Raw genomic sequence first — 19555 nt, forward strand, 5'->3', positions numbered from 1 at the left:
ATGTATTCTATGGTGATATGAGAATATGAATCCATGGGTACTTTATAAAAGTTGTTAGAAGACACACTACATACATGTACAAAGCTGCCAGGAGATGCATAACATTATGGGGTGACTATCAAGTTCTTTCTTGGTGGGCCATCCTATTCTTTTTGTGGCATAGTGAGATACACACATCTTACTAGGTGAGCTAGCCACTCCTCTCTCCCTCTTCTCTCTTTTTTCTACTGATGTCTCTCTTATTTTAATCTTGGACTTAATGAAGACTTGAGTCCCAAGGGGCTTGAGGATTCCTTTTTTCCTTTAATTTCAATAAGATTTTATTTTTCTTTGTGATCTCCTTTACCAAGAGTTTGTACCGAGTCCATACTCTTGCTAAAGTGGGGGCTTAATGTATCATCTTAAAATGGAAGCATTAAAAGAGTTTAGCCCTTCAAGTAACTAGTTTGGGGTCATATCAAGCACCTTGAGTGGGTCCTCGGCTTAGATCTAGATTTTTCTGCTAATTATGCCCCCTTTTAAACTTTCTTTCTACATTTTTTGAGCATTCTGGAATGAGATCTTGAGATTTGTGACCTCGGGGTCAAGGTCAACCTTTTAGGTTAAGGTTGACCTCAACCCTAACCTAGGTCAGAGTCAACCTTGACCTTGATCCAAGGTCCAAATTTAAAGGTTCCATGATTTTTGGATGTCGTGTTTACAAAGGAATTGTTTACCCCCTTTTGAGTTGGTTGTTTTGGTTTGTAAAATGGTAAACACTTAAATGTCATTTAATCTAGGTCCATTTCTATGGGTAAGGGCCCAATGGGAATTTATTTCTCATATGTCAACCTCTCTAGGAGTTTGTGCCCTAGATCTCTATATAAGGAAGCCTTCTACTCTCATTTTCTCTAACAAGAAGACAAGAAGATATCTCGTGATCCATTATCAATCATCCACTTTCATGATCGAGCTCTCAAGTACATGAAATCATTCAATCATTCAAGCATTCAATTCATCAAGGAGATCCATTAGTAGCCATTGAAGAATTCAAGCTCTATGGAGCCCTCTTGTTGAGAATCATCCATTTCCATTCAAGTGTCTTCCTAATTCAAGATCCATTCAAAATTTGTGTTGAAGATCTAAGACAATTGATTTGAGACATCCTACACCATATTCTATTCATTTAGAGCATCCATACTTGTGGATTCAAGGATTTGAATTCTCCACAAGGGTTACAACATAAGCAAGGTGAATAGTCCCATTTACATTGTTTACCTATATTACAATTTCAATTTCAAGGTTAGTTCTAAGCTGGGGTTTGACCAAGGCAAACCACCCATCCAACAAACAAAATCATTTTTCTTGCAGGTACAGGTGTGGAATAATGAATTGAAGTTTAGATTTGGATACCCTTTTCGATGAACTTCTAAGATCTGCGAATGGAATTTTCATCAAAGTAGTGCAGGTCAAGGTCAACTTTTTTAGTCAAGATTGACTTTTTATACCTAGGTCGAGGTCGACCTAACCTCATAAAAGAAAAATATTTATGAGTTTTGAAGATCTCATAGTTTCAATTCAAGAATTTAGAAATCAACATTTTCTAAGACCATTTGACAGGGTTTTCAGCTAATTCTTTTTCAGAGGTAAGTACCTCTTATTTCTTCATTTCAATATTAGTCATCTAGATTTACTTTCCATATAATTAGAATTTATATGTATGTGTAAAAATGTGGGTTTAGGGTCTCTTTCATGTGCATTATTATAAACCCTATCCATCCATATTTTTTATCTTACACCTTCCAACTAGCTTGCACACAAAGAGCTTCTAAAAAGAAGAGCTTACAACCAAAGAGCTTCACCAAGATGAGCTTCCCAACAAAGATCTTATACACTAAGATATTTCACCTCAAAAGCTTCCACATAAAGAGATTGCATCATCAAAGGTTGATTACAAATACTCATATGCCTTGCTTATGTAGGCACTTACCTCCCAAGGTATTACAAAAATAACCAATGTGAGATAAAAGGTAAATGCAATTACCTTACAAAAAATATTACATTCCCACTCAAATATAACTAAGCACAACTATGTGGCCAAATTAGAAAATTATTAAGCTTGGAAAAAATAAGTCAAATTTTACTACTTATCACTTTTAGTGTTGGAATGAAGCTTAGTGTGTGATGTTTAAGCCGTGTGAAAAAATACATTGCCTTTATGGATCATAAAAAATATTAAATGCATGATTTAAGGAACTTTCCACAAACTTATAAAATCCAACCTATTCATGTCAATTAATGAAATAACACATTTTTTATATTTTTTCTTTTATTGCCATTCATGCACCTTGGTAAATGAAATACCTTTTTTCCTCATTTTTCCCATTTTCATTTTTAAATTATTTTTCCTTCTATTTTCATCACTCTATTTCCTCTACAACTATATTTTTATTTTATCATGCCCCCTTTTATTTTGTGATGTAAGATGCTCCTGCATCACAATGAGAAGGATTTGTTGAATGCGATCAGAAGAACATGATTTGCAAGTTGAACAAGGCACTATATGGACTAAAGAAAGAACGAAGAACATGGATTGAAATGTTATGCTCCTGTTTGATTAAAATTGGATTTACTAGAACAAGTGAGAATAGTGATCTATATTTGAAGAGTGAATCTAAAAATATGGTATTGATTGCTAAAATTTGTGTGGATGATATTATATTTGGTGGAACTGATTTTCTTGGTAAATCATTTTCTAATCAAATGACTAAAGAGTTTGAGATGACAATGTTTGGTGAGATCAAATTTTCCATTGGCTTACAAGTTCATCAAATAAGGAATAATATATATGTTAAATATGTAAAGGAAATCATGAAAATATTTGGAATGGATGAGTCAAGACTAGTCAATATACATATGGTGGCTGGAGTGAGATTATCAAAAGAAGATATTATTGCTAAGGTAAATGAAACACAATATAGATCAATGATTGGTGAATTAAAATATGTTGTGCATAGTAGGCCAGATATTGTACAGATTTTTGGAATTATTGTAAGGTTTTCATCTAATCCAAAGGAAACACACATGACTACTATCAAGAGGATATTCAAAGATTTTAAACGAACCAAAGATTTTGGTTTATGATATAAACAAGATGGTGACTTTACAAGTCTATACTGATGTTGATTGAGCTAGTAATGTTGATAATAGAAAAAACACAAGTAGTGGAGCTTTCTTTTTAGGACAAAGATCAATAGCATATTGAGCAAGAAACAGAATTGCATTTCACATTCTACTATTCAAGCTGAGTATGTTGTTGTAGCAATCAATCATTCTAAATTGTTTGGATTAAGAAATTGATAGAAGAAATGCAAGAAGAGATAATTGAGCCTACTACTATTTATTGTAATAACACTAGTGCAACAAATATATCAAATAATCTAGTGATGCATGTAAAGAAAAAGAATATATCAATCAAGTATCACTACTTGAGAGAGAAAGTACAAGAAAAACAAGTAAGACTTGAACATGTGAAGTCTAAGTAGAAAATTGTAGATATATTTACTAAGCCATTACCTAAGGATGATTTTGAGTATCTAAGAGGTAAGCTAGAGTTCTTTCCCCTATCCAAAATTCACTAAGAGAAGATGCATGTTGCATGAATTCATAGATAAACATAAATATTTTGGTGGAGTTGATGGAAGAGTTAACTCTTTAGGGATTGTTTGCTAAAATTTTCAAATTGACTATATTGAAACTGATGTAAATAATACATGCAAGGTATAGGATATAACTACAAGGTTTTATAAGTTTCACGTTGGAACTTATAGTTACCTTTGGCATTTTCGTTAAAGGGGGAGAGATCAAGTAAAAAAGGGAGAGTATAACCAAAGGGGGAGGGATTAAGTAAATGTGGAGAGAATAACCAAAAGGGGAGAATTGGGAAAGAGATATAGAAGAATAAAGATACTACATAATAGAAAGAGAACATGTTGAGGATATAGACTAAGTACACTAGGTGATAAAATCTATTACAAAGAACTTAAATGAAGTTCAAGAGATGAATAGTCATATTGTTGTCAACACATACATTTGATTATCTTATGTAATATTTTGTAATGTAAAATCATTTTTTTATGTGTTGCCATCAATGCCAAAGGAGGAGATTGTTAGCCCCAACTAATGATGTAACTAAGAATGTTATGAATGTATGTTAAAGAGTTATATCAATTTCTATGTTATCATTGATGTCAATTCTTAGTTGGATAGACATTATGCTAATTTTGTAGAGTGCCATATCATTTTATTGATGAAGAGGATTTCAAGAAAGTATGACGATGGAAAAGTTAATAAGTATGGTATTCAATGGACACTTGAATGAGTTGGAAGGTGATAATTTAATTTTTGTTTCATTGTATTACAATCATATAATTCTAATGTAAATACAAAATCTATGTATTTACCAAGATACACAAGCTACACCAAGTGACAAGGTGAAAGGAGTACAATATTAACGGAGCACTTGGAAAAGAGAAGTTAAAGTTTAGTGTTAACTAAGTAATTTATATGGTAATTGAATGATATATTGCCTTATTAAAATGTAATGTTCACCAAGTATGAGTTGGAAGAACAAGTTAAGAAAGATGAGGGATGACTTATGGTGAAAATAAAGATTGTTTGAGAAGTTCAAAGGTTAAAGTCAACTTTTTTACAACATCTACGACTAGAAAAATATAACGAAGACCTGATGATGGATATTGAAACAAGATAAGGATAAGCATAAAGTTTAATGAAAGTTATATTTTCTAAGTGACTAAATACATTAAATTTGAGATCTACGGATGTGATTAAGTGGAAAAACCTGGAAGAATATGGAAGTAGAGAGTTTACATTTTAAGGATATGTTTGACCAAGTTTTTGGTTGTTGGTAAATATTGTTACGTTGATGATTTATGCAAAGTAAAGAGAAAGAAGATAAGCAAGGTGAACTAATAAGAGCAGAAGAAAGATAGAGCAAAGTTAGAGAAAAGTGGAAGTGGGAATAAATGAATCAACCAAATAGTGATTAGAAAGGAAGAAGACAAGGTAGAATAGAGATTTGATCGAGAAAAGTAGTTCTAAATATTACATATCATTTGACTATTACAATGCGCACTTATCCTATAGGCCTTTTGGTTATTCTCTCCACATTTACTTAATCCCTCCCCCTTTGGTTATGTTCTCCCTTTTTTATTTAATCTATCCCCCTTTAACGAAAAAGCCAAAGGTAACTATAAGTTCCAATGTGAAACTTATAAAACCTTGTAGTTATACCTTCTACCTTGCATGTATTATTTACATCAGTTTCATCATAGTCATTTTCACAAGTTTAGGAAACAATCCCTAAAGAGTTAACTCTTCCATCAACTCCACAAAAATATTTATGTTTATCTATGAATTCATGCAACATGCATCTTCTCTTAGTGAAATTTGGATAGGGGAAGGAACTTTAGCTTACCTCTTAGATACTCAAAAGTATCCTTAGGTAATGTCTTAGTAAATATGTATAAATTTTCTCCTTAGACTTCACATGTTCAAGTCTTACATATCACTAAGGTGTCTCCAACACTTAGAAGACTTATTTAAAATTCAAATAACCTCTTAGAACCTCCTAGACACATTGGGACACTAATGGTCCAATTGTTAGAAATGCTTTAGAATAATTGAGAGGGGGGGTGAATTATTTATTCAGGGTCCAAATGTCCAATTAAAACTTTTTCATCAAGTAAAGTGATCCTATTAAATTGTTCATGCATCCAAGTTTAAACTTTCCTACTTAACAAGTTACTGTAAAATCAGCATGCAAACATAACACATGAAAGATCAACACATAACACAATGATTTACATGGAAACTAAATTTGGGAAAAACCACTAGTAACATGCTACTCAATTCTCACTCTTCTAAAGTGATGCCCTATGAAAGGCATACCCTATTAAAGGCTACAACACGCTGTTAAATGTGACCTGGTTAGAGGACTTTAGAACATTCACTTGGAATGCCACCTAGTTAACGGATTTACAAATGGTTGTTAAACCAACCTAAGTCCATAAGATTTTACCCTAACTTGCACAAATGTTAGAGAGTAACAACAAGGGCTTTTGACCTGATGCAACTCACAACTTAACTTGCAGATTTCAAATCTTTTTTTAGCTCTTCACAATTTGCCTAGCTTTCAATCTCTGCAGCTCTGACAGCTTGTTCTCCTTTCAAGCATTGTCTCCTTGAATCTTCATGCTCAATATACCAATGCAATCTCCTATATGGAAAATTATCTAAGTAGAGTCTTTGTGTTCTATTCTTCTTTCTTAATACCTTCTCCTTGACATCCTTCAACAACTTCACATTTTGGCACCCCAGCAACTCTTGCTTCCTGGCCTGTGGCTCCTTAAATAGAAGTTTAAAAAAAAAATTTCCCACTTGATTCTTTTCTCCTTTAATTTCAATTCGAATGGATTAGGTAGGATTCAATGAATCTAACCCATATCTTGTTTCTTCTAGAAACATCATGAAAAATTCTCCTAAATTTTCCTAAAAATGGTTTATCTAAAATTTTGTGCCACCAGCTCATCATCCTTATCCTTCATCTAGTTCACAAAATTCAAGGTAACAAACTTGTCAACTTAGATCTTGTGAATCTTTGACTTTTCAAATAATGCAGTAGCTCGGCACTATTGAAATTCTAGTGCTTGGCACATACTGTGTTCCTCGGCACCAACTACATTTTATTGATGCTCAACACCTACTATAGATTCACTTGGCATCCACTAAGTTTTTTGATGCTCAACACCTAAACATTTCTTGTCTCCTTCTACATCACTTGGCACACACTAGATTTTGCATTTTTTCAACACTAACTAAAAATATGCTCACCATGAACTAGCTTGCTTGGCACTCACTAGTGAACTTAGTCACTATATCTTCAAGTATATTATCAATACATCATTTTACCATTGCCTTAATTGATCCTTGCACTTCATTACAAAACCATAACTCAACCTTTCCCTTAGGTTCTTTTGTTACATCTTGTTGATTAAATCCTCTTCATCAATCAACTAAGTGATAGTACTTGGATCTTATAAAAAATTGTCATTCCAGCAAATAGCAGGTTTGACATTAGTGACAAAATAATGATTGAAAACATTCTTTATCAACAATCTCCTTCTTTGTAATCAATCTTCTTCATTCTTCAACAATGATCTTTTCAATCAAATTTCCAACAATCTCCCTCTTTGACATTGATGGCAAACCAAACTAATCAACCAAGTTATCAAAATTTTAACTAGGTTAAAATAGTAAATCAAATGCCAAAAAGAAAACTTTATTTAAAACTATTCATGTTATCAGCAACATAAACTAGCTTATGACTCCCTCTAAATTCTATTGTCAATAAACTATCTTCTCCCTTTTTATTCTACTATTCCTCTGATTGATTCTTGTCTACACTATTTTCTCCCTCTAAGCTACTATTTCCTTTTTTTTTGTTTTCTAGCTATTCTCCCTTTACATATTTGAACATTCTTTTTCTTTCTCTTTTCTGTGGCTTACCACTATTCACTTTGTTCGTGTGCTGCTCTTGACTCCCTCTTACATTAGCATTGATCATTTTCTGCTATTTTGGTATCAACTACTTCTCACTCTGTCCATTTGATTCTATAGATTTGATTAGTTTCTATTATTTCTCCCTCTTTGATAATAATGCCAAAGATACATTATCTCAACATCTTAACATGCAAGTATAGCATATGCAGTTACTCTGATTTCTCCCTCTATCACCTTGCTTGTGACTTGTTTGAATTTTTAGTACTTTGATTACTTTAGGAAAAATCCTAAAGTAAGTATCCTCTGCATCAATTTGTAACATTTTATTAGTCAACTCATTTGATGCAGGGTAATTTTGCTGGTACTGAAGTAGCCTTACTCAAATGCATCTTTAGGTAGTGTTTTTTTGATGATGTTAGTAATTTGTTCCTTTGAGCTAACATATTCCATTCTTACTTTCTTATCTTCCACCAATTCTCTTACATTGTGATACTTAATTGCAATGTATTTTGTTTTGGCATGCATCACAGGATCCTTTGATATATTGATGGCACTTGTGTTATCAAAATAGAGCATCACAGGTTTAGTTACCTCTTCCTTCATAACTTGTAGTAGATGTTTGATCCATACAATATTGGTGTATTTGATAGTAGCAACAACATACTCAGCTTCTGTTGTGGATTGTGAGGTACAACTTTTCTTTTTGCTGGTCCAAGTAACTAACCTTTTACCTAAGAAAAGTTCTCCTCCATTGGTGCTTTTTTTGTCATCAATAATACATCCCCAGCCTGCATTAGTGTAGGCTTTCAACTCAAACTTTTTACTCCTCTTGTATTATAAGCCAAAGTCATTTGTTCCTTTTAGGTACCTCGATATTCTTTTTATTGCCATCAGATGATTTTCTCTTGGGTTAGCAAAAAATATTGCCACGATTCCAACAACTGATGCAATGTCTAGTCTACTATGCACAACATATTGTAATTTTCCAATCATTGATCTATACATTATTTCATTTACTTCAGGTAACTCATCATTCTTGGATAATTTATATCTTGTTACCATTGGTGTACTGACTAGTTTTGAGTCTTCTAATCCAAATGTCTTGAGTATATCCTTGATATATTTTGATCGGGTCATAAATATGCCATGCTTCAGTTGATGTACTTGCAATCCAACAAAGAATTTGATTTCTCCAAACATTGACATCTCAAACTCATGTTTCATTTGGTCAACAAAATCTTTGCATAGGACATCTTTTCCTCCAAATATTATATCACCAATAAAGATTTTAGATATCAAAATGTATTTACCTTTTTTTGCCTTGATATACAGGTTGATGATGTCATCTATTCTCCCAAATCCTATTTTAGCAGCATTTTTACCTTCCTCCATTTTCATGTCATCAAACTTTCCTCTGAGGCTTTCTCTTTTTTCTCTCTGAACATTCTGATCTTCTCCATAGATATCATTCAAGGCTCTCCACATCTTGAATGTAGAGCCACATCCCTTGATGTCTTCAAATTCAACATAGTTGAGGGCAAAGGCAATCTATAGCATTGCATAATTGTGCCCCTTCTTTTTCTTCATATCTTCTACAGTGGGTATAGCTGGATCAACATGTTCTACTTCAATTAAGGTTTGAGCATGGTCACTTATTGATCCAAGGTGTAGCTTCATTAACTTCTACCATGCAGTGAAGTTATCTCTATTAAGCTTGGGAACTTCTCTCTTGGACATCTTGATCTTTCTGCTTCTAGTACTTTTAAACTAAATCAACAGATGGCTCTGATACCAATTGTTAGAAATGATTTAGAATAACTAAGAGGGGGTTGAATCAATTTTTCAAGGTCCAAATGTCCAATTAAAACTTTTTTATCAAGTAAAGTGAGCCTATTAAACTGTTCATGCATCCAAACTTAAACTTTTCTACTTAGCAAGTTACTGTAAAATCAACATGCAAACATAACACATGAAAGATCAACACATAACACAATGATTTACGTGGAAACCCAATTTGGAAAAAACCACCAGTAACATGCTATTCAATTCTCACTCTTTCGAAGTGATGCCCTGTGAAAGGCCTGCCCTATTAAAGGCTACAACACATTGATAAATGTGACCTGGTTAGAGGATTTAACCACCCTGTTAGAAGTGGACCTAGTTAGAGGACTTTAGAACATTCACTTGGAATGCCACCCTATTAAAGAATTTACAAATGGTTGTTAAACCAACCTAAGTCCATAGGATTTTACCCTAGCTTACACAATTGTTACAGAGTAACAACAAGGACTTTTGACCTTATACAACTCACAACTTAACTTGCAGATTTTAGATATTTGTTCAACTCTTCACAATTTGCCTAGCTTTTAGTCTCTACAACTCTGGCAACTTGTTCTCCTTTCAAGCATTGTCTCTTTGAGTCTTCATGCTTGATATTCTAGTGCAATCTCCTATATGGCCACTTATCAAAGCAGAGTCTTTGTGTTCTATTCTTCCTTCTTAATACCTTCTCCTTGACATCCTTCAACAACTTCACATTTTGGCACCCTAGCAACTCTTGCTTCTTGGCTTGTGACTCCTTAAATAGAAGTCTATAAAATGCTTTTCCTACTTGATTCTTCCCTCCTTTAATTTTAGTTCGAATGGATTAGGTAGGATTCAATGAATCTAAACCATATCTTGTTTCTTATAGAAACATCATGTAGAATCCTCTTGAATTCATCTAAAAATGGCTTATCTAAAATTTTGTGCCACGAGTTCATCATCCTTATCCTTCATCTAGTTTACAAAATTCAAGGTAACAAACTTGTCAGCTTAGATCTAGCGAATCTTTGACTTTTCAAACAATGCAGTAGCTCGACACTATTGAAATTCTGGTGCTCGGCACATACTATGTTACTCGGCACCAACTACATTTTACTGATGCTCAGTACCTAATTTGGATTCACTCAGCATCCACTAAGTTTTCTAATGCTCAGCGCCTGAACATTGCTTGGCTCCTTCTACATCACTCGGCACACACTAGATTTTGCATTTACTCGACACTAACTAAAAATCTACTCGACATGAACTAGCTTGCTCGGCACTCACTAGTGAACTTAGTCAAGCTTTGCAGATAGCCTAGTTACAACTTATACTTCTAAAATTTCGAAGTGTAGCTAACCTCTATATTTTCAAGTATATTATCAATACATCATTTTACCATTGTCTTAACTGATCCTTGCACTTCATTACAAAACCATAACTCAACCTTTCCCTTAGGTGCTTTTGTTACATCTTGTTGATTAAATCCTCTTCATCAATCAATTAAGTGATAGTACTTGGATCTTATAAGCAATTGTCATTCCAGCAAATATTAGGTTTGACATCAGTGACAAAACAATGATTGAAAACATTCTTTATCAACAATCTCCTTCTTTGCAATCAATCTTCTTCATTCTTCAACAATGATCTTTTCAATCAAATTTTCGACACCAAGATACATTCATTTAATTATTTCAAGGCTATAAATCCATTCAAATGTTATTTCATGACATTAAACCATTATAGGAGCTAATACATTATAATTGATATGATTTGCATCATTTAGGATCCTTTTAACCTCCTTGGACCTCTAATTTCCATTAGGTATCTTCCATTCCTTCATAGTCTTCATGGTTTTTTTGTTGTTCCTAGGTGCCCCTGCACTAGTTTGAAAAAATTACCTTTTTTATGCTCTCTAGTAGCGATTAGTTAACCAAATATTCCTAATATTTTGAATTTTTCATTGTTGAATTCAAATCTAAATCCTTTATTATTCAATTGAGTTATTCTCAATAGGTTATACTTCAAGCTATCATCCCAATGAGAATCTTCACGGGTAATATTGTAGGTTAAAGAAAGAAAAACTTTACCTCTAATTTCATAGGGAGAACCATTCTTGAATCTTACTAAGCCTCCATCACATTCTCCCATATTTAAAAATTTGTCCTACCCCCAGTCATATGATGTGTGCAACCACTTTCAATGATCTAATCATTATTATTGATCATACTTGAGATTAAAGGCTCCCCTTCTCTCGTTTCAATGTTATTGCTAGAGGGATCTTCCTTTATAGAAACAAAAACTATTTCATCATCATTTTCATCTCCATTAATATTGTAGTCAGTTTTTCCAATATCAGTATACCTCTAAAAAACTCTTCTTACTAACTTTCACTAGATTATCAAAGTTCACATGATAACACCTCTTATGCCACAACCAACATTCTTCTATTTTTTCAATTAAACAATGTCTAAATGTAGTATTCAATTCAAAAAGATTACCTTTTGTTTATTCAATGATAGTGATCAGTTTATGATATCTTCCTCATATTTTTCATCTTTCATTGTTGAATTCAAATCTAAATCCTTTATAACTCTACTAAGATATGCTCAACATATTATACTTCAAGTTATCTTCCCAAAAAAAATATTGATGGGTAATGTTGTTGGTTAAAGAAATGAAACCTTTACTTCTAATTGCATAGGGAGAACCATTCCAAAATCTTACTAAGCCTTCATCACATTCTTCCAGTGTTAAGAGTTTGTCCTTATCCTCAGTTGCTTGGTTTATGAAACCACTATCAATGATCCAATCATTATTATTCATCATACTTGAGATTAAAGTCTTCCCTTTGCCAATTTCAATAGAATTGGTAGAGGGATCTTCCTTTATAGAAAAAAAACACTATTTCATCATCATTTTCACCTCCATCAATATTGTAGTCAATTTGTCTAGTATCAGTATACCTCTAAAAAAATCTTCTTACTAACTTTCACTAGACTATTAAAGTTCACATGGTAATGACTCTTATGCCACAACCAACATTCTTCTACTTTTGAAATTAAAAAAATTCCAAATGTAGTATTTTGTTTGAAAAGATTACCTTTTGTCTATTCACTGATAGTGATCAATTTGTTGGAAATGATTGAAAAGATCATGAATGAAGAATAATGGAACTGGTAAAGAATGTTTTCAATCATTGTTTTTTCATTGATGTCAAACTTGCTACTTAGAAGCCGAGTAACACAGAAGGAGTCGAGCATCAGTAAACCAATGATGCCGAGTTACTGCATTATTTGTTAAGTCAAAAGATTCACCATATCAGTAATGATAAGTTTATTAAATTGAATTTTGTGAATTAGTTGGATGATAAGGATGATGAGTAGATGTCACATAATTTTATGTAAACCATGCAAACCAATTCAAGGCGAATGCTGATTAATTTATCATGAAGTTTCTGGAAGAAACAATTTGGAGGGAAAACAATATCATTTTCTCAAGATCAAATTAAATTGATGAGTGGGAAGATTTGAGCAAGAAATGAAGAACAAAACTTCTTTATAAGGAGTTACAGGTCATAGATCAAGTGTGCGTGTAAGAGGGAGTTGGTCATAATTGTGGTCATGTGAAGAAGCCAAGAGAAGGCAAATGTGAAGTGTCAAGAAGAGGACACAGTAAGGAGTAAGCACAGAGTATCAAAACTCTGAGTTGATCAAGTGACCATAGAGTGCATTGGTATAACAAGTGGAAGAACTCAAGGAGATAGATCTTGAAGGGTGAACAAGCTGTCAGCACTGCAAGGAAGAAAAGCCAAGCAAAGAAAAGAACTAAAGAATGATCTGAAATATGCAAGGTTAGGGTTGCAATCTTTATCAAGTCAAAATCTTTCTAATACTCTCTTACCATTGTATTAGACATTGAAATCCTACATTGCTAAGTTAGCTTAATATCTAGGTGGATAAGCCTCAGGAAAAGGATAGAAGATCCTTAGGAGAAGGATAGGAGATCCTCAGGAGAAGGATAGGAGATCCTTAGAAAGGGATAAAAGATTCTTTTGAGAAGGTGATTATAAATCCCATGGACTTGGGTGGGCCTAATAGCTCTATGTAAATCCCTTAAAAAGGTGGCATTCTAAGTTGAATTTTCTTAAGTCCTCTAATAGGTAACACTCCTAACATGGTGTAGAAATCCTTTAACAGGGTCACATCTTACAGTTTGTAAATCCTTTAATAGGGTAGGCCTTTAACAGGGCAAACCATCAGAAGTAGTTGAAATCAATTGCACAGTTATTTTGTGGGTGTCATCCCCACTCCAGTTTTACCTTCTTATTCTTGGAGGGTTTCTGGGTCACCAAAATCCTTTGTGTTATGGCATGATGCATGTTTACTTTTCATGATTGTTTAATGTTTAATGCATGCATGATAAGAAATTAAAAAGGATAGTACTTCTGATTCACTCTCATTTTATTAGAAAATTTGGATTTGACATTATTGAACCTTGAATAACTGATTCACCCCCCTCTCAGTTATTCTAAAGAATTTTAACAATTGGTATCAGAGCCCACTACTGATTTGTTTTAAGGTACTAGTAGTAGGAATATAAAGATGTCGAAGAGAGAAGTTCTCAAGCTAAACAAAGACAACTTTGTTGCATGGCAAAGTCCGATGAAGCAACACCTCAAATCAATAGGTAACTATGCACAAACCTCAATCACAGTTGATCATGTAGACCCTGCAGGACCCCTCACTACAAATGACATGAGCAAGAAGAAGGAGCGCAATAAAGCAATGTTAGATATTGCTTTAGCACTAAGCTATGCTAAGTATGATGACATCAAAGAATGCAGTACTGCACATCAGATGTGGGAAACATTATCAAGAATCTATAGAGGAGATGATAATGTCAAGAGAGCCAAAAGAGAGAGCCTAAGAGGAAAGTTTGATGACATGAAAATGGAAGAAGGAGAGAATGTTGCTCAATATGGTGCAAGGATGAAAGAAGTGGTAAGTACCATAAGAAGACTAGGAGGACAGTTATCAGAAGAAATAGTATGTAGCAAATACTTGAGAACTTTGCTTCCCATCTATGCTATAAGAGTATCAGCTATTCAAGAGCTAAGGTGTGTACCAAGCAACACATTGTCATTTGAAGGAATAATTGGAAGACTCACTGCCTTTGAGCTATCCAACTTTGACAACTACAAGCCAGAAAACTTTGAATCTGCATTCAAAGCCAAGATGACAATAAAAGAAAATGAGGAGGTGTAAACAAAAAAAAAAGAGTGGAAAAGGAAAGTATGTATCGAGTGACACTAGCACTAATGAAGATGATGGAGAGCAATTCGAGACATTACTAGCAAGAAGATTTCACAGAGGAAGACTCAAATTCAAAGGTAAGCTACCAATCATTTGTTTCAATTGTAATGAAGTTGGTCACATTGTAGAAAAATGCACACAAAAGAAAAATTACAAGGATGGAGGCAACTTCAAGAACAAGAAAGAGGACAACAGGGACTACAGAGGTAAAGGCAAAAGATGCTACATTGTTGAAGAAGACTCCGACAAAAATGATGATGAAGTAGTCTATGTGGCTATGAAATATGAATCAGATGAAGATGAAGCAACTGCCCTGGTAACCTACATGAACAAGAATAACAAATAGATCATAGACAACAGATGCTCTCATCACATGACTGGAGATAAAAGTAAATTCATTTCCTTTACTCAATATGAAGGAAATAGTGTTAGATTTGCTAACAATGCACCATGTCAGATCAAAGGGAAAGGTAGTATCAAGCTTACTGAAAAGATATCTTGTGATAATGCATACTATGTTGAAGGCCTGAATTATAACTTGTTAAGTGTCTCACAGTTAGGCAACATAGGTTGTAAGGTTGAATTTGAAAATAGAGTTGCCAAGATCTATGATTCTCAAGGAATTCTAATAGGAAAAGGTGACCAGACTAGGAGTAATTTGTTCTACCTAGACATGGAAGATGCTTCTTGTCTCATTGTTCAAACTGATGATGTATGGTTATGGCACAAGAGGCTATGTCATGTAAATTTTGACAATCTGATAAGCATCAGCAAAATGAAGAAAGTCAGAGGTCTACCAAAGTTGAAGAAGCCTGATAACACCATGTGCAAACAATGCCAACTAGGGAAGATGACCAAGTCAACTTTCAAAAGCAAGGCTTATACTTCTAATGAAGTATTAGAGTTAGTTCATACTGACTTGGGTGCTCCTATTGAAGTGCAAAGCTACAAAGATGAAAGATACATAATGTTATTTGTAGATGACTATTCAAGGATGATGACAGTCATGTTCTTGAAACAAAAATTAGATGCATTCCAAATGTTCAAATGGTACTTGGCCAGAGTTGAGAAAGAGACTAGAAAGAGCCTAAAATGTCTCAGATCTGATAGAGGAGGTGAATTCACATCAAGAGAATTTGAAGAATTATGCAATGAAAGAGGAATCAAAAGGCAGACATTAGCACCTAGGACTCCACCTTAGAATGGTATAGCAGAAAGGAGGAATAGATCAGTTATTGATTGTGCTAGGACCTTAATGATGGAAAAAAATGTTGCACTCAAGTACTGGAGAGAAGTTGTAAGTACTGCAGTCTACACACTCAACAAAGTTCAAGTCAAGAAAGGTACAAATGCAACACCTTTTGAATTATGGTAAGGGCATTCTCCTAATGTAAAACATTTCAAAATATTTGGATGCAAATTCTATATATATAAAGAGTCTAGAAATGGAAAGTTCAATGCAAAGAGTGAGGAAGGCACGTTTCTTAGTTATTCTACTAGAAGCAAAGCTTATAAGTGCTTGAATGTTAACACTAACAAAGTAGTAGAAAGCACAAATGTGAAATTTGATGAGCTTGCAAAAATTCAAAGTGTTGAGAACACCAAGAAAGCAGAAGAATACAAGACCTTTGTATACTTTTATGAAGGTATACCTAATAATGGTGAAGTTGCAACTTAGAATGACAATCAGCAACAAAAATCCAGTATCTGCCGAGTCACAGATAGTCAATGCTGAGCAGCAAACACATTTAGAAGCTGAGCTACATAATACAAAGAATGTTCATTCAGATTCTAAGAACTATCAACACGAAGGAAATGAAAAAATATCTGATGAAAATACACATGAAGATTCAGAATCTAAAAGAGACAACATGCAAACAAGGAAAGAACCAATATTGGAAAAGTATGTAAGAAGACATCATCCTATAGATCAAATTATTGGAAACAAAGAGGCAAGACCAATGACAAGGAATAGACTCAGAAGTGAGACATGTCTGCTTAGCAAAATGGAACCAAAAACAGTAAGTGAAGTTATAAAAGATGATGAATGGTACAATGCTATGAAAGAAGAAATAGAACAAATTGAAAAGAATAAGACATGGACCTTAGTCTCAAGACCAACTGACAAGAATGTAATTGGAACCAAGTGGGTGTTTAAAAACAAGTTAGATGAGAATGGTGAAATCACAAGGAACAAGGCAAGACTAGTCTATAAAGGGTATGCACAAGAAGAAGGACTAGACTATAGAGAATCCTTTGCTCCAGTTGCCAGAATGGAAGGAGTAAGGACCTTATTGGCATATGCAACCTTCAAAGGATTTAAAGTCTATCAAATGGATGTTAAGTCTACATTTTTGAATGGTATACTTGAAGAGGAAGTCTACATAGAGTAACGAGAAGGATTTGTTGATGAAAATAACAAAAACAAGGTATGTAAATTGCATAAGGCTCTATATGGATTAAAGCAAGCCCCTAGAGCTTGGTATGAGAGACTTCACAAGTATCTAGTGCAAGTAGGATTTGAAAGAACTAATGATAATAGCAACATGTACATCAAATCAGAAGAAGGTAAGGATATCCTTGTATTTGAAATCTTTGTGGATGACATAGTTTTTGGACGAAAGGAAGCACTTTCCAAAAGTTTTGCTAACAAAATGAAACATGAGTTTGAGATGTCTATGTTTGGAGAAATCAAGTTCTTTATTGGATTGAAAGTACATCAACTAAAATATGGTATATTCGTGACGTAATCAAAGTACATCAAAGAGATACTCAAGACGTTTGGATTGGAAGACTCCAAACCTATCAGCACACCAATGGCAATAGGACATAAGCTATCCAAAAATGATGAATCAACTGAATTCAATCAAACAATGTACATATCCATGATTAGAAAACTACAATATGTTGTACATAGCAAACCAGACATAGCATTAGCAGTTGGAATAGTGGCTAGATTCTCTGCTAATCCTAGAGAAAATCATCTCATGGCAATAAAAAGGATAATTAGGTATCTCAAAGGAACTGATGATTTTGGCCTATACTACAAAAAGAATGAAAAGTTTGAGCTCAATGCATACACAGATGCAGATTGGGGAGGCAACATTGATGATAGAAAAAGTACAAGTGGAGGAGCATTAGTCTTAGGTAAAAGGCTAGTTACTTGGACTAGCAAGAAACAAACATGCACATCGCAGTCCACTGCAAAAGCAGAATATGTGGCAGCAGCAGTCAATTGCACAAACATTGTGTGGCTCAAACATCTATTGAAGGGAATGAAAGAAGTGGTAACCAAACTTGTGATACTATATTGTGATAATACAAGTGCTATAAAAATATCCAAGAATCCAGTAATGCATGCAAAAACCAAGCATATTGTAATCAAGTATCACTATGTTAGAGAATTGGTGGAAGACAAACAAGTGAAGATGGAGTACATTCACACAAAGGAACAAACTACAGATATCTTCACCAAACCATTGCCCAAGGATACTTATGAATATCTTAGAGGCAAGTTGGGGGTAATGCCCCTAATTCAAGTAGTCTAAAGCAACAAAGACGCTACCCTACATCAATAGGAACAGATCATCGAAATATCAAAAGAATGATATAGAGGATATTAACAAGAGCAAAAACTCCAGATCAGTCACAAGCATGGTGGCAGAGGGAGAAAACATGAGATGCAAAGCTTATATTTAGCATGTTGAAGATGCTACATCTTTGGCATTTATGTGAAAGAGGGAGATTTATGAGAAACTAATCAATGAAAGGAAAAGATATGGAGATGTATGATAATATATGAAAGGAAAGATGAAAGAGGGAGATTCAAAAGAGATAAGAAAATGATCAACAAGAAGCTATGAAGGAAGGATCAAGAATATAGAGTAAGGATGCAACAGTCAAGAGGGAAAAGCTGAACAAAGGATTCAGTTTGTATCAACAAAAGAGGGAGACATGATACAAAGAGGAAGATATGTAATGAAAACAAGTTTTCTGTTTGGTATTTAATTTTGGTGGTAACTAAGTTGATCAACTCAATCAATTGATCAGTTTGGTTTGCCATCAATGCCAAAGAGGGAGATTGTTGGAAATGATTGAAAAGATCATGAATGAAGAATAATGGAACTGGTAAAGAATTTTTTTAATCATTGTTTTGTCATTGATGTCAAACTTGCTACTTGCAAGAATGACAATTGCTTAAGTGATCCAAATACTATCAATTGGTTGATTGACAAGGAGGAGGCAATCAATAAGATGTAACTAGAGCACCTAGAGAAAGGTTGAAGTTATGGTGTTGTAATGAAGTATAAGGATCAGCTAAGCCATTGATGAAATAGTGTATTGATGACATACTCTAAGAGGATGGACACACTGAGACACATCAAAGATGTAAGGTTTAACTAAGTCATTTGTAAAGCCTAACTAAGTTCATTGGAGAGAGCCAACCTAGCTAGTTAGAGCCGAGAAAATTCTTAGTTGAAGCTGAGCAAGTTCAACTTTAGTGTGTGTCGAGCAATCCTTCAGGTGTCGAGTAACACAGGATTGTTTAGGTGTCAAGTAACACAAGATTATTCAAGTGCCGAGTAACTCAGGAAAAGACTTCAGGTGTAGAGCATCAAAAAAAGGTAATGGATGCTGAGAAAATTTCTTCAGGTGTCGAGCATCAGTAAATGCAGTAGAAGTCGAGTAACACAGAAGGAGTCGAGCATCAGTAAACCAATGATGTCGAGTTGCTGCATTATTTGTTAAGTCAAAAGATTTGCCAAATCAGTAATGATAAGTTTGTTACATTGAATTTTGTGAATTAGTTGGATGATAAGGATATTGATGAGTAGATTTCATAGAATTTTATGTAAACCATGCAAACCAATTCAAGG

Source organism: Cupressus sempervirens, chromosome 2, assembly GCF_028749045.1.
Source record: "Cupressus sempervirens isolate cs-2001-9-10 chromosome 2, ASM2874904v1, whole genome shotgun sequence".
NCBI lineage: Eukaryota > Viridiplantae > Streptophyta > Pinopsida > Cupressales > Cupressaceae > Cupressus > Cupressus sempervirens.